An 11,454-nucleotide genomic window follows, 5' to 3' on the forward strand; every position below is an offset into this window, starting at 1 on the left:
GTATATCTTGGAATAAGAATAAAAGAGACTTGAATAGAAAATAATAGTAATTGTATTGAAACTTGAGGTACAGCAGAGCTCCACACCCTTAATCTATGGTGTGTAGAAACTCCACCGTTGAAAATACATAAGTGAAAGGTTCAGGCATGGCCGAATGGCCAGCCCCCTAAAACGTGATCAATAGCCTCTTAAGATGAAGAATAAAACAAAACTGAGACCAAAGATGAAACGTGGTCAAAAGGCGTCTAATACACTAGTAAAAAAGTCTTATTTATACTAAACTAGCTACTAGGGTTTACATGAGTAAGTAATTGATGCATAAATCCACTTCCGGGTCCCACTTGGTGTATGTTTGGGCTAAGCTTGATCTATCCACGAGCTGAGGCTTCTCTTGGAGTTGAACGCCAAGTTATAACGTGTTTTGGGCGTTCAACTCCGGGTCGTGACGTGTTTCTGGCGTTTAACTCCAGACAGCAGCATGTACTTGGCGTTGAACGCCACTTTACGTCGTCAATTCCCGAATAAAGTATGGACTATTATATATTGCTGGAAAGGAGTGATGAGATAGAACACGACTGAGGAAGAGAAGGGGGTTGTCGTCGCTGCCAGAATTCTTGGGCGCTGCCATCGTTCTTGGTGAGTTAATCGTGCCTAGCTACCATAATTACTACCTTTGAACCTTATTTGCTTTGTAACAACCCTCTGTTTGTTTCTGAGGTTCCTGGCTCTGCTGTATTTATTGGAATTGTCAGCTTGCCATCAGAGAAAACAAGCTGCCGCCACCATATTTCAACTTGGCCAACATCATCCTCCTTATTCTTATTTCAATTTCCCCAATTTTGAAACCGAAACACTCTCATCCTTGCTCTAATTTTATTTCGTTCCTCCGCCATGTACTTGTTCTAATTATGGTAGTATATGTCTTTACTTTATCTCAGCTCTTTTGGCTCCCATTTTCTGTTACAATTAGGTCAAGTATTTACATTGGTGCTGCCTTGGGACTGTTGAAGCTACGATTGGTTCTGTAGTAGGTTGTTGCTGCCACCACTGCTGGTTTATGGTAGAATGATGAGGCTCCGATGTTGAGGGTGCAGTCCAGCCTGCTGTCTCGCTATAATTCTGCCTATAATTCTGCCTTTGGTTTCTTTTAATTACTACATCAAGGTAGGGACATTTTCATTAAACTCATTTTTATTCTTAAAAATTGTTATAAATTGATATTTAAGCAAATAAATATTTTTGGTGATTATGGAGTCTTATGAATTGAACTGAATTCCCTTGAATGAATGCGATTGCTTACTTGACTGTGGCTATTTCTGAATACTGAATTGGTATCGAGATAGTGAGTGAAAGATTAATTTGAAAATATAATTTGAATGTTTATCAAGTATAATTTGAGAATTGGAAAATGATTTGATGTTAGAATTAATTTGAGTTTGGAAAGCGGCTTGAGATTTGTGAATGACTTCGATTTGAAACCGTTGGAAAGGGTTTGAGTAAATATTAGTTGGCTTTGTTGGAAATAAATTGAGATCTGGAAAGGATTATAATATTGGAAATGAGCTTGATTTGTTGAAAAAGGAGTTTAAATTGAAAATGGTCAGAGATATTGAAATTGATATGATTTTCTAATTGAACTGAAAGGAGTTTGAGAAATGGTTTTGTTGGAACCCAAAAAGGGTGGCAGAATCTGAGTTTTAGAGGAGATGCTACCAAAATTTTATAAAATTAGAAGTTTCATTTGAAGTTTTTATTTTAAAAGGTTTAATTTTAAGCATTATATGATTTAAGATTACTTTATTTATCAAAGGAAGAGTTATGTTTTGGATAGGAAATTGTTAGTGAACGGAATGGAAAGAAGTATGATGGGGATTTTCTTTAAAATATGATTTTTAATGAATTTGGAAATGAGATATGGATTGATGAATGATGATGATGTTGATAACGACTTAGACATTGATGAATGTTGAATGAACTATTTACATGACTTATGAAAATGAATTATCTGAGACACGAGTTTTCCTGGGTAAACACAGTGGCTTGCCACCACTTGCTCTAGGTTGAAAACTCGATACTCTGTTGACACTACGATGTAAGTGTGACCAGGCACTATATAAATTCCCGAAAATGTAATCCTAATTGAGCAATATTGATTAATTGAGAAAAAGGTATGCATAGACTCTTGGGGATACACGTTGGGGGACAGTCTAAGTATTTTCAGACTTGTTAGGTTGGCTGGATAACCGACAGATGAGCCTAATCAGCCATAGGACAGGCATGCATCATATGCATTTGTATGCTTTGCTTGGGTTTGAACTTATTTTGGTTTGCCTAATTGTTAAATTGTTCTTAACTGCTACCTAAACTATTTGCTGTAACTGCTGTCTAAACTTGTACTTTCCTTGTCTGTCTTGCCTGTGTTTGTCCCGGTGTGCTACATTTGAGAATGAACTTTGGTGCTGAATTGATGTTTGGGTTGATTGATTGCGTGGTTGGTTTCTGATTGAGATTTTCTTATAAGAAAAGAAAGATTTTGGATTTTTCGAAGGTTAAACATTGTTTCATTGAAAAGGTTTTGAACGATTAGCTATTGGTTTTTAAAGGATTCATAAGAAAATGATAATCACTATGCTTGAAAATAGTTTTCTTATTAAATATCTTCTTATAAAAATTCTCAAACTCCATGGTGAGACAGTGTGGTTAGGTTCTCACCTCCTTACAGCTTTATCTTTTCAGGAGATGGGTGACGAGGCTTATGAAGAGCTTTATTGCATTTTGTTGACTCGATGTTATTGTTTTAGTTAATAGTTACTTTTTCCCTCACCGTTATCTTTACGAGTTTTTATAAGAGGGATATGGATTTGATTATATAATGCTTGTAAAGCTATTAATATATCTATATATATGTATCCTTTGTAAGTATTTATATTTGTGTGGATGTATGATATCTTTAGAAAGTCTTTTGGGTTATAACACGATTTAATTTTTAAACAGGCTCATATTTTAGTATTTAAAGATTGTAACAGTGGTCGTATTACCCAAGATATAAGAGTGGCGCAGCTAGAAGCGTGACATTTTGAACTATAGTAATAGGAGAAAACAAATTTAATTTTATAGCAATGTTAGATTCAGGAGCTGATATTAATTGTATTTAAGAAGGACTAATACTTATAAAATATTATGAAAAAACTAGAGAAAAAATTTACAAAGTAGAAAATGATCAAATGGCTATAAATTATAAATTATCCAAGGCAAAGATTTGTAAAGAAAAAGTATGTTTTACTACCACATTCTTTTTAGCAAAAAAAAAATATCTCATCAAATCATATTAGAAAATCCATTTACATTATTATTATATCTCTTTCTGGTTGATATTATAGGAATAACCTACCTTTGTATTCCAAATCATCCTATTCATTTTGAATTTATTAACCGAACCAAATAACAAGAGCTCAATTTATTACAAAAAAATATCCACTCAAATTAATATTATATAAAGAAAAAGAAAATAGATTAATTATTTAAATCAAGCAATTATATATAAAAAATAGAAGAACAATTACAAATTTCTGAGATACAAAATAAAATAAAAGAAATTGAAGAAAAAATTAAAAAGAAATTATGTAGTTTAAATCTTAAAGCCTTTCATAATAGAAAATTACCTGATGAAGATGAATTTAATGAAAAATATATACCAATAAAAGTAAAATCTATACATATGAACAAAGAATATTTAAAATATTGCAAAAAAAAAAAAGAATATTTGAATAAAGGATTAATTAGGCCCTCTAACTCTCTATGGAGTTGTATGAAATTTTTTGTAATGAAAGCATCTAAAATAGAAAGAGAAACTCCAAGATTAATTATCAATTATAAACTTTTAAATAAGGTATTAAAATGGATTAGATATCCTTTACGAAATAAAAGTGATTTAATAAAACAATTAAATAAAGCTAATCTTTTTTTATAAATTTGATCTAAAATCTGGATATTATCAAATAGGAGTAAAAGAAGAAGATAGATATAAAACTGTTTTTATAGTACTCTTTAGCCATTATGAGTGGAATGTAATGCCCCAAAGATTGAAAAATGCTCCTAGTGAATTTCAAGAAATAATGAATAATATATTCTATTCTCATATAGATTTCACAGTTGTTTATTTAAATGATATATTAGTATATTCAAAAGGGATAAACCAACACATACAACATCTAAAAAAATTTATAAATATTATAAAAGAACAAGGATTAGTATTATCAAAAAAGAAAAAAAATCTTTATAACTAGAGTAAGGTTTTTAGGATATGAAATTTATCAAGAAGCTATAACTTCTATAAAGAGAACCATTGAATTTGCAAATAAATTTTCTAATTAAATAGCTAATAAAAAATAGTTTTAGAGGTTTTTAAGATGTCTAAATTATGTAGTAGAATTTTTACCAAAAATAAGAACTACATGTGAACCTCTTTACAAAAGATTAAGAAAAAATTTACCTCTGTAGACAGATGAAATGACTTTTATAATAATTAGAATAAAGAATTTGGTTAAAAAAAATACCTTGTATAAGTATACTATACCTATTAGTAACATTAATTGTAGAAACAGATGCATCAGACTTAGGATATAGGGAGAATCATCAAACAAATACCTCTTAATAGCTCAAAAGAACAAATAGCTAAATATCATTAAGGGATATGGAACAAAGCTCAAAAGAATTACGCAACCATTAAAAAGGAAATATTAGCTATTGTATTTTGTGTTACAAAATTTCAAGAAGATTTATTTAACAAAACATTTATAATAAGAACAGATTGTAAGGCAGCCTCCAATGTATTAAAAAATGATGTTAAAAATTTAGTTTTAAAACAGATATTTGCAAGATAACAAGCCATATTATCATGTTTTGATTTCATAATTGAACATATAAAAAGTGATTTAAATTCTATTCCTGACTTTCTTACTCGAGAATTTTTGCAAGAAAAAAATTAATCAAAAACCAGCTTCTAGTGAAGATTATGTCAACCTTTTGACCAAATGCAAGAAAAATAATTACTGATTACTCCTTTACAAGCAAAACCATTATCATTAAGACCCATGACTATGGCACAGGTTGTAAAAGTATCATCATCATTATTACTTTTTAAGAGCTCTGAAATTACTTCCAATAATAAATTTACATTACTACAGCTATCAGATCTCTATAATACTCAACCTTTAAAAGAACAACTCCCATATCATGAAAAACTAAATCCCATCAAAATATTAGCAATAAAAAAAATGGTTCAAAAAAATAGAAAAACTCTGTATAAAACCATTTTTTCAAATACCTTTCATTATATTCCTATAAATCTTTAAAAAAATTCAAAAATTTTATGAGTTTATATTAGTAGATACGGGGTCCATTGAACTAATTCATTATTAGGTTCTAGCACCAAACAACCAATTTATTCAAAAATAAAAATTATTAAAATATTATCTTTACAAGATTGGAAATAATCTCCATATCAATCTAAAAGCTTTTCATTAAAAATTGAGCCTCAGAATTATACTTATTATGACTATCAAAAAGCATATAATCATATGCTATATCTAGCACCAAGTCCTCATTCTTGGTTTATATGATTCAAAAAAGGAATATCATTACAATTTTTCAAATGGTTCCAATCCTGGTTTGAAACCTTTGGACTGTTACAAGCTTTCTCTCCAAAAGAAGTTAGCCTGACTTATGAATACTTCAAAAATAAATCATCATTCCTACCAGAGTACAAGTTCATCTTATTCATAACAGCTATGGGAATAAGTAAGATTTTAACCTGGGAATATGAGTCGGCGGAATTTGAAGAATATCCAAGCATACAATACTTAGTAAGAATAATAAAAATAAAATGGTGGAATAAGTGATTTAAACTTATTAAGAAAAGCAGCCATTGACCAATGATTAACTGGTTCACAAAAGCATCCTACAATACCAGCTACAAGCAGTAACATTACTGCAAAATATGATATAAGAAAGAATCACAATTTCTGGCCAAAAATAGCAAATCTTGGCCGCATTAGTAGCAGTGACATAAAAAAGAAGATATTCAAAACTCATTACAAGAAATTTCAGGCCGTACCCCTAGGAGAAGATGAAGAAGTGCAGTCTAATCCAACCCAATATTTCCAAGACTCTCAAGACCCATATGAAATATAAAAATTATCAATAAGATTAATGTAAAAGGCCCAATGAAAAAAAGTGTCGACAAAATAGTAAAAGCAAATAGTAGTGTCAGCAAACAGTAAAAGCAAACAGTATTGTCGGCGCACAATAAAAAAGTGACAAATAGTGAAAGTAAATAGCAACCATTTGGTGCCTATAAATTCAAAACTTCTCATTTAGCTAGGGGCAACAAAAACTAGAATGCTTTTAGTTTCTTCTTACTTTCATCACTCTAAAATATTTGTAATCTTTTACAAGATTGTCTGTAACCTTCTACAAAATTGTATCAATTGTTTAAGAATTAATAAGAAGAAATCATTTTTGTAAGTATCATTTATCTGCTATATTTTATCATTCAATCTTTTCACTTTGATCATGAAAAATAATAAAATTAAATTCTTGAAGAATAAAAGGATATTAATAACTACTAAAATGGTTAGTCTAACAGAAAAAATTAATAAAATAATTAATAAGGTAGAAAAATTAAATAAGAAACTAATTAATATTAGAAAAGCTATAAGCTGTTTAGAGAGACTACCCAAAACTATTAAAAATGAAACTAATTTGAATCAGCATAGAATCATAATTAAAAATAAGTCTTTAGAAAGTTTTCTTTAAAAAAAATTTGTATACCAACTCTTCTCCTTATAGAGTTAGACCACTATAAAAATTTAAACTGGGAATTTGCATGCCTCATCAGAATCTTTTAACATAGAGTTAATGTATTCCATTAAATTTGGGGTCATGTGCCCATAACGGTGACCACCATCAAAGGCCTGAGCAATTTAGTTGTGCTCAATCTCGTCAACCTATTCTATAAAACATTTGCCATATTTTTTCAACCTCCAATACTACATATTATACTCACACTTATTCTTTGCATATCCATACCTTTAAGAAAAACATGCTTAAGAAAAAAAACCATTTATTAATAAATTAAATAAATATTATCAAGTCTCAATTATCACGAACATACCTATATTTATGACTAGTTGGTCTAAAACCCTTACTCTTTAACTTATGCCAGAAATTAACCACAATGTGCCTAATGCAATGCCTTGGAGTGGCTCTTGGCGGCTTCCATAGTTCGTTACTCTTTTTAACTGCTGCCTTAATGAACTCATGCTGATCAGATACGATGGAAATTCTATATTTGGTGATAACATACTTGCATAGGTAATACAAGAACAAGTACTAAGAATCTACAATCTCACTCTCAATAATTGTATAGGCAATTGGTACTATATTTTGATTACCATATTGAGAAACAACAACTAAAAAAGTCCCATTATATTTATCATATAAGTGTGTATCCATCAATTTGCACTAATGGTTTGTAATATTTGAAGGATTTTTGTATAAGCCAAAATTCCAAAACACATCGTTGAATAGGTGGACATTTGGAATTACCTCGTTTTCGTTATAGTTAGCCATCAACAATTTTAAACTCCATTTGTGCACCTTTATCCACTTTACACAATGCTTCAAGCCACATTGGTAATTCCTAGTAAGAGGCTTCTAAATTATCGTAATTTTTTTAATAGCATGTTTTTTGCAAACCAGGCTTCATGATGAGTGGGAGTGTAATTGAAATGGCTTCGCATTTTTATAAATATGTGCTTGACTTTTATATATCGATTGATTAGTTTTTATCATTGGTTCTATTTATGCAACCATCATGCTTGAATCAAGTTTGAAGTGTTTTTGGGACAATATGAGACCCATTTTAATTTCTAACCTCCTAAAAGAGCTTGTTTTTCCTGTAGCACAGTCTAATGAGCCACTGTCAAGATTCTCCAAACTGTTAGCACATAAAGTAATAAGTAGTTCGACATGATTCTTTCACAACATAATCAACGTATCTTTTTATATCTTATGCCTTAAGTTTGGCAATAACAGCTACTTTATTCACAAATGTCTCACAAACAACTAATTCATCATCATTCATAGTGAAATGGTCAATGTTCAAATCTTCAAAAATGTGAGTGCACACATAGTATCAAGGTCTAGTGCATGCATAAATGATGAACAATCATATTGAATTTCAACGTTAAGCAATGTGAAGTTTGGCACCTCGTCGTCGTCGTCATCATCATCATCGCCATCTCTATCTTCTACATCATTAAAAACTCTTATTTTAACCACTTTTATCTAAGGCATAATCATCAGTGTCATTATTATTTTCAAAATGTAGATTTACGCCTTCAAATTTATGTTGTTCAAACTCTTTATACACATTCGTTAACAAAACAACAAAGTTAATACTAACAATAATATAATACTAAAGTTGTATATCTTATTTTTTTTATTAATAAAAAGGCACATTCTAATGAACAGGATTCTCAACATGCTTTTGATGAGCGGATAATTTATACGCTTTTTGCCATTATTTTTAGTATGTTTTTAGTAAATTTTAGTTAGTTTTTATTATATTTCTATTAATTTTTAGTTAAAATTCACTTTTCTGGACTTTACTATGAGTTTGTGTATTTTTCTGAGATTTCAGGTATTTTCTGGCTGAAATTGAGGGTCCTGAGCAAAAATCTGATTCAGAGGCTGAAAAGGACTGTAGATGCTGTTGGATTCTGACCTCCCTACACTCGAAGTGGATTTTTTGGAGCTACAGAAGCCCATTTGGCGCGCTCTCAACGGCGTTGGAAAGTAGACATCCTGGGCTTTCCAGCAATGTATAATAGTCTATACTTTGCCCAAGATTTGATGGCCCAAACCGGCATTGCAAATCAGCTTCAGAATTCCCGGCATTTAACGCCGGAACTGGCATAAGAATTGGAGTTAAACGCCCAAACTGGCATAAAAGCTGGCATTTAACTCCAGAAAAAGTCTCTACACATAAAAGCTTCAATGCTCAGCCCAAGCACACACCAAGTGGACCCCGGAAGTGGATTTTTACGTTATTTACTAATTTTTGTATACCCTAGGTTACTAGTTCACTATTAATAGGATCTTTTGACATTGTATCTGTACCTCATGACACTTTACACGTTTCATATTGTACCTTCTACGGCATGAGTCTCTAAACCCCATGGTTGGGGGTGAGGATGTAACACCCTACCATACAGAGTCTTATGCTTAAGTCATAATTCAGAGATGGCAAGGTATTACGACCTCAAAAATAAAAATTTAGTACGTATAGTAGTATGAATGATTGATTATAACAAGGAGCCTTTGTAGAAAAAGGGGTAAACAAAAATCATAACTCATAAGCGCAACACTCCGATCGATAACGTAACGAACAAGGATAAACCAACGCGAGATTTTATATATACAAAAGAGTGTCAAAAACAGGAATATCAAGACTCAAAATCCGGCTGCGAAGATAACCGGTTCGAGCATAGCAATATATACATATGATAAAAATAAGGAAAACCCCAAAACCCCAAAGAAAACCCAAAGGGACACAAATACAGAAACATATTCTCCAAAATCTCCCATAAGAGGAGTCATCATAGTTTGTATTATTTAATGGAGATAAAAGTATCTAAGCAAAACATATAAACTAAAACAGAGTCCCCGAGAACAAGGAATCTTCGCAAATCTAGAAGTCTTCAGCCTGCCTCAGCGGAAAACCACCAGCAGGAGTATAATGTAGCAAACACAGTTATATCAAGCAAGAAATATACAATTAGGAACAAGTAAGGCATTTAGACAATTAGCAAGTAATATGCAGTCAAATAGGCAATCTCAAACAATTCATATAGTATGCATATGATGAATGCCTGTCCCTAGTGGCTGATGATATCATCTTGTCGGTTATAGAGCCAACCCGACAAGTCCTGGTCGCTAACCATTGGACTGTCCCTCTGTCACGCATCCCCAACTTGAGTTATACTCGTTATAAACTTGATCATAATCATGATCTATATCCATCACCTTCACTGGTGAATATTTACGGGGGCGAGCTCATCCGGGTCTTTCACAGTGCCCGGCCACACTTACGACATAGGATCAACAGAGTATCAGGTCTCAACCTGGAGCACGTGGTGGCTAGCCACTGCTACTACCCAGGGAAACTCGTATCTCAGATAGTGGAAGTGCAAATCACAATTATCAATAATTCAGCATAAACACGCATGAATTCTCATCCATGGATCAACATCCATATCAGCCATCCGGCTCACGGTTCAGTCCAGAACCAGCCAATATTCATATCATACACAACCATTCCGGCTCACGGTTAAATCCATAACCAGCCACACAGCTCACGGTTAAATCCATAACTAGCCGTTTCATTAACAATTATATCCTTTCGGCGCATGGCATAACAAGCACTTCCACCACCGTCCTCCGCATCTCACATAATCACCTTTGATCCTCATTGATCATTCATTTTTCCCTTGCTTCACTCGCAAGTTACCTCATTCACTAGCCCCTTTTTAATAGCTAGGCATGTCATAATAATTTAAGACATAAATGGTGAGATCGGAGGCTTAGAAGTATGAGATTTGGCTTTTAAAATTCAAAAATCAACTTTGGGATGAAAACAGGGCCACGCGTACGCGCACTCCACGCGCGCGCGTGGATGGCCTCAAAAACTCATCGACGCGCAAGCGTCATGCACGCTAACGCATGGATTAAAAATTTGCCAATCGACGCGTACGCGTCAACCACGTGTACGCGTGGGTGTCCTCGTGCCCCAGGCACAACACTGGCACAGTTCTGGCATAACTCTCTGGAAAATGGCTGGGCATTGGGTGCAGCACAATCGGCGTGCCCGCGCACATCACGCGCATGCATGGATGGCGCTTTCTAGAAGATCGGCGCATACGCGCCAAGTGCGCCTACGCACAAGGGGTTATTCTGCTAAAAATTTTCTAAGTTAAAAGCTGCAGAATTCACAGATTTAAACCTCAATCTTCCAACGGACATAACTTCCTCATTTTAAATCGTTTTTCACCCGTTTTTCGAACGGCATGGACTTCCCAGATCCAATTTCATTTCTAAACAGATTTGGCACAAAACGGAGATCCGTAGTCCAAGTTATGTCCCACCAAAGTATGCCCAAAAATCATATTTTCATACAAAACCACAATATGCCATTTTCAAAACAAGCCATTTTCAACTCTTTTCAAAATCAATCAAAACATGCCAATTTCATCCCTTTTCTTTGAAATCAATCAAAATATATCAAATTCAACATCAAGCCTCCTCAACTCACACATTGACACATTACCACAATTACAAAATCACTATCTTATCATTTTAACCCACTTCACCCAAGTGGCTCAAACTCAAATA

Source organism: Arachis duranensis, chromosome 9 (assembly GCF_000817695.3).
Source record: "Arachis duranensis cultivar V14167 chromosome 9, aradu.V14167.gnm2.J7QH, whole genome shotgun sequence".
NCBI classification, from domain to species: Eukaryota; Viridiplantae; Streptophyta; class Magnoliopsida; order Fabales; family Fabaceae; genus Arachis; species Arachis duranensis.